General features: G+C 34.6%; 1 long non-coding RNA gene across 1 annotated transcript; it reads left to right on the top strand.

Annotated features, from left to right (window-relative positions):
* The first annotated feature begins 4,645 nt into the window (after positions 1 to 4,645).
* On the top strand, positions 4,646 to 6,116 carry LOC131003684 (uncharacterized). Its single transcript, XR_009094766.1, has 2 exons — positions 4,646 to 5,055; positions 5,265 to 6,116. It is a non-coding gene; the product is annotated as an uncharacterized LOC131003684 (long non-coding RNA).
* The last annotated feature ends 260 nt before the right edge of the window (positions 6,117 to 6,376 follow it).

Below are 6,376 nucleotides of genomic sequence, written 5' to 3' on the forward strand. Positions count from 1 at the left end.
TTGACCAATACTAATAAGAAGTTTAAGGCCCGACCCGACGGCTATGGTAGCATATCTCCTTCAATGTTTTACTATTTTTAAATTTTTACAAATTCACTCCATGCATCCCTGGAATATCTTTCTAAACGGAGGCGACACGAGTTTTAATAAAAATTAATTGTATATTTAATGAGTGAAGAAGAGATCCCACAAAAATTAAAGATATATTGTAAGATTAATAATTAATGAAATTATTTCAAAAAATAGATTAGGAGATGTTTTAGAAACGAACGAAAATAAAAAATAAAAATAAAATATTTCAAGGACGGAGTAACTTTTTACCTTACTTTTTTTTACTTCTTTTTACACATGTAAAATAGGTGAAGGTACTCGAAGCACTACAAGAAATTGGGCGATTAGCGACGAAATTTTTCGTCGCTAATGCCCAAAATTCCATCGCTAAAAACAATCACCAACGGATGACAGACGAAAAACGTGAGTCGCTGTAAACGTGGTCGCTAAGTCGAATACCGACAGAATTATACGTCCATCGCTAATTTTCCGATGGAGATGACGACGGTGCGGCCGTCGGCGGTGATTGACGACGAAGGCGTCGTCTGAAATCAGCAACGTAATTTTCCGTCGGTATCAGCGACAGAATTTATTTTCGTCGCTAATTTCTTTTTTTTTAATAATTCTTTTAATATATATATATATAGGATTAAGTTCTTTTGAGAAACTTATATGTTGTGAGAAATGAGAAAGATTATTATCCTTTAGATTAGTTTAATCTAACGGATCATATTAAAAGCAATATTACACGTAAATTTATTGATTAAGGATATTAAAGTCTTTTTAGTTGTCAACATATTTGGTAACTCCGCCAATTTAGCGTAACAATATAACGATTTGAGTTGGAAGATTTATTTGGAGATATTTTTTTTGACTACATGTAGCCGTTTTTTTATAACTACAAGAAAAACCTAATATATGCAAACCTCTTCATTGCAATTTTCGCAGAACAAATTTTCGCTGAACATTAAGTAAAACAAGCATCATATCCGAATGACGATGGGATTACCAGGTCAATATTCATTATTTGTTAAACGTAATTGTAAAGTTCTATTATGTTTTCATGATATATTCTAATAAATAGGGAGAGGTTCAATTGAGAAGTATAAATGTGTTGAGAAGTGAGAAGCTAACTAAATAGGTGTGAACAAGTTATTTTATTTTGATGAACCTGTCAATTAATTTTTATGAACGCGTATTTGTTCTGGGGTTCGAAACCTGGCGGTAACGTGTTTTTTCGACAAATTAAATAGATTTGTAGGTGCATCAGTTATATTGGTATGTTCAATGAATTTATTGATATGCTCATTAATCTAATTACCAACTTCTCAATAGAACCTAACCCCATAATTATATGTATAAATATTGATGACGAATGTATTTGTTGGTTGACATAGGATTTATTTTATTGAACGTTGAACATGTCAATAATTGTTGAAGAACGTATCAATATTTCCATTGAACGTATGGGAATGTTCGGGGATCAATATTGGAGTGCAAAAGTTAAAAAAAATAAATGATTTGTGGAGAAATCATTATTTTTGATGCACATGTCTGCTATTATTTATGAACTGACGTAATTGTTGCTAAAATATAGTTGTTTAAAATTTAGCACTCCATTATTCAATCCTAAAACTGCTAATAAAATATGGATAATTATATCGGTAGTATAATCTCTTCCTTAAGTTATACTTAAGTGAAGAATATCCGTTGTAAATTTACGAATATTATGACGGAATTGCAAATTTAATATGAGTTTGACCCAATTGGATTTGTGAACTTATTTGTGCTCAACATGTTTATCAAAAATATTGGTATGTTCAACAAAATTACTGAAATGTTCAATCATCACATCTCTTGAAAAAATCAAATGTTGAATAGAATTTAGCCCCTCTAAATATAATATAAATATTAAGTGTCTAAATATGCTTTTACTCGCCAAGAGTCTCAGAGGTACTGCTAATAAAATTATTACTATTATCATAGAAAACAAATTAATGTATTTAACGTTAACAACCTTTATGAAAAAGAAAAGTTATTTCATATATAGAACTTTTTACCGCTTCTAGATATATTCTAATAAATGGGGAGAGGTTCAATTGAGAAGTACAAATGTGTTGAGAACTGAGAAGCAATCTAAATAGGTGTGAACAAGTTATTTCATTTTGATGAACATGTCAAATATTTTTTATGAACCTGGCGGTAACGTGATTTTTTAACAAATTAAATAGATTTTTAGGATTGATTTTATAGAACCTAACCCCATAATTAGATGTACTGTTAATAAATGCTATTTACTTATATTTCGTCAACTACTTGAAGTTCAGATAATTTCCAATTAACAAACCTAGTATCTGAACTTCAAGTTTTCCTGCATATGCCAACCTGAAATCATTACACGATTAATGCACAACTCAGTCTCTTGCTCTATACTTTTCTTTGACAGTTTGGAGCAAGTAAAATAACTTGCACCAACACCTCTATTAAATTAAAAACTGCGTCATCAAACACGTAACAAGCATACAATATGGTTCCTAATACATGCAGGTCAGACAACTGAAATTCATCTAACACATTTTGTCAAAAAATAAGTTTGTTCATTCAAAAAAGGCATATGTTCATCACAATTATTGATACGTTCATTAAATGAATGTTGTTAGCAAAGGACGCTACGACTCGTACAATAACAAATAAAAAGCTAGCGATAACATTGCCACATATAACGATTGGGATATAAAAAAGTAATTTCTTACTTTTAAAAGTATAAGACAATGTAATAAGAAAATACAAAATAACCACTCAATTATTGAAACCCACTCCTATCTTAATCTTGTCTTGTCTCTGCTATCCACTCCAAAAATTGAAACCCACTGCTCGAATAGATCACTATTTGACTGTCTCTCAAATATCTCGATAGATTGATCCCCACTTGGGAATCCAAAAACCCTGTACACATCAGCAGGTGTGACTGCAAAACGTCTTCTTGCATCAACTTCGAGCTCACATGTATCAGCATTGAACTTGTTATGCACCCAATATGCCAGCCTCAATGGTAAATCTTTTACTTTCAATTCTAGAATTCTACCAAAACAAATTTCTCTAACAGCAGATATCTGTGCATTGTTCAACTTTAGTAATGCATCGTGGAATGATGCTGGAGTTGTCCTCGTATTTAAAGTTGGACCCTTTTGTCGTCTGCGGGAATAAACCTTCGTCACCTCTTGTGTAAATCGATCTCTAGATATTTGAATGACATGTGGAGTTGTTAAATCCACAACATTATTTGAATATTTCCTTGGAACTGCATCGAAGTTGTCTGATAAAGAGTGTACAACATCTAAAGAGTTCAGCAAGTGTTCGATATATAGCATATGTTATACCGATTGACAGAAATTTACCATTTTTAGTGTTCCTCCTCATACCTGCAGATGATGAACCACGCACAATAGAAAACATAGGAACTTTCGACTTTCCTGTGTATTAATTTTATAGTTTAAGCAAGTTATTGGAAATGTCTAACGAGATATAATTAGATTAAAAAACTTTAGTGCAAAATTTATTTATTCAATAATACTTTTCAAATATAATCTTAATTAGTCAAAGCGAGGCATAGAGAGATTTGCTTAATACCTTTATCGCTGAAAGAAATGCCCGGACATGTAATCTTTGTCCGCTTCCTGTCCGGCGAAAGGAAATTGTTTGTAACAGCATCTGTATTAAAATATAAACCGAGATGGATGACTGTAATTATCTCACAAATTTTCACTATTTACACAATTAATGGAGCATTCTATAAAAAACTGAACCTATACAAAGATTGAACATTCGTACAGACAAGTTACTATGAACGGTTTGAAAGAATTGAATTTTAGTTAATATACATACTCATCAAAATAATTGCTGAAAATCAACTGCATACCATCAACCTATGTAAACTAATAACATCAAATATTGTCCAGAACAAATACCCACCTGGGTTTGATTCAACTATAAAACCCTATTAGTCTAACAAAAAAATAAGATGAATAAGGTGTTTAGTACGTAGATCAGTGTAATTACATAAAACAAACCAAATTATATTTTTTTCGGTATAACAAATGAAATCAGCGATAGTTAACGATTACATCAAACTAGGACAAATTTCTAAAGAATAATAAATATTACCGCTCAAGATCTGGAATGTTTTCGTCGAAGAATTTTACCTTTTTCTTTTTGCCGATCCATCGTGTATTTCTTCAATCAAAATCGGTAGATGAAACAAATTTGATAGAATACTATCCTCTTAACAAACTGGACGAACAGATTCGTTGAAATATCCGAGGATCAACATCTACAAGGTAAGAGAGCGAAATTCGGGATTTGATTAGGATCCTGAATTCAGAATTTGATGAATTTGACTGATTTAGCCCTACATCGAGTAATTATAATTTTCTAGGTTTTCTCTAATTAAAAAAATTATAGCTCCGAAAATTTCAGAACCATCGGATTTATACGAAATCAATGCTCAGGATTGTTTCTTTTTTCTTAGACTAAGAGTGTTTTCTAGTTGAATCAAACCCTATATATATATATATATATATATATATATATTGGATTAATAGCCAGAAAATACATGAACTTTCATCATATTTGCATATTGCACATGACCTTCAAAAATAGCCCCACAATACACCACCTTTTAATTTAATTGCAAATTGCACCGCGTTGACTATCAACTTGATCGGTGGTGATGTGGCTGTCGGATTTTGTTGACGTGGGCGATTTTCTGATGTAGGAATACGACATCGTTTTGTTGTTACATTACAACATCCAAAACGACGTCGTTTTGTGAGTATAATTAAATAAAAATAAAAAAGGAAGAAGAAATCTGGGTCTTCGTCTTCCGAGCAATTGCCGACTCATCGAGATCCATCCACCTTCATCTTCCATCTCCGACATCGGCAAACGAAGCGCCACCGGGCTCACGGTAGACTTGGCTAATTCCACCATTTCTTTATCCCCTCTGTAAGAACTCTTACTTCCTCAACTCCATAACTAAGCTCGCACATTGCTTGATGTACCTACTTTTCACTTGTTGATCAACAAAATACAACCAACATATCATGGGTTTCCCCGCAACCAAACTCTCCAGCGTTGGATTCCATAGATTGTGCCTCGGGAATCCACCAATGGCCGAATGAGCCTAACTCACTACATAATCTCTGTACTTGCAGCTACCATGTATAGATGCTTGTCTCACTAGATTTTTCCAACTTGGGCGCTCTTAGTTTTGATGTCTTGAATCAGACGGTCCAAGTGAGAGTAGGAAGATCCTCCTTCACTCAGAGATGCTTTAGCTGAATTCGACTTGCCGAGATCCATCCGCTACCTCACCACCATCCTCCATCCTCCATCTCCGCCCATTTCCCCGAACAATGGCTGGCCAATTTGTGCATTAGGGCTTTCGTGAGATTTGGAACTGTAATCAGAAATTTTGCAAATCTGGCAAACGAAATCAGGGCTGCCACTAATTTGTCCAGACTCGCCGCGCCGGATCTTAGAAGGAGTGCGGCGGACCGACGCTCCAGTCAAAAAACAAAGACCAAAATCCCCAATCGATTTCTCATCTCCATCGACTTGGGCGCCGTTGTACAAATCGATGGCGGATTCTTGCTGCTGGGTTTCTCAGAGGGAAGGCGGGACGATGGCGGATTCTTACTGTTGGGGTTTCTCAGATGGAGGGTGCGGCGATGGCGGAGGCCTTGGAGGCACTTGATATGTGTTAGGGGGTGGCGCCGAATTCAGCGAGAAGGGAGAGGAGCTGGGGTCGGGATGAGGCGGCAGAGGGGTTCTTCCAAAAAATTTCAGTGCTGGGAAGAAGGACTCTGCAATTTTATTTTATTTTATTACTTTTTTTTAAGAAAATTCTTCAAAATATCAAGAAAGAAGACAACTTAATTTTTATTCAAAACGACGTCGTTTTGAACACGTGTGTTGCCAGCGTGTTAAAAAAGTCATGTGTCATGCCATGTAATCTTTAATGTTGTCCACGTCATCGCCGATCAAACTTAAGAGCTGCTGGAACATTCGCCGTGTGCAAATTGCAACTAAATTAAAAGGTTATTTACTCTGGAGCTATTTTTGAAAGTGATGTGCAAATGCAAATTCGAGAATAGTTCGTGTATTTATCGGCTATTAACCCTTTTTTTTATCAATCTAGCTTTATTCCCCACAAGTATTTTGATATTTACAGTGTATTTTGAACTTAATTGCATACGTTAAGACGAACTTCCCATTGGGTCACCCATCTTAGTTGTGCTCTAAGTCAAGCACGCTTAACCTTGAA

Source organism: Salvia miltiorrhiza, unplaced genomic scaffold (genome assembly GCF_028751815.1).
Source record: "Salvia miltiorrhiza cultivar Shanhuang (shh) unplaced genomic scaffold, IMPLAD_Smil_shh original_scaffold_259, whole genome shotgun sequence".
Classification (NCBI taxonomy): Eukaryota; Viridiplantae; Streptophyta; class Magnoliopsida; order Lamiales; family Lamiaceae; genus Salvia; species Salvia miltiorrhiza.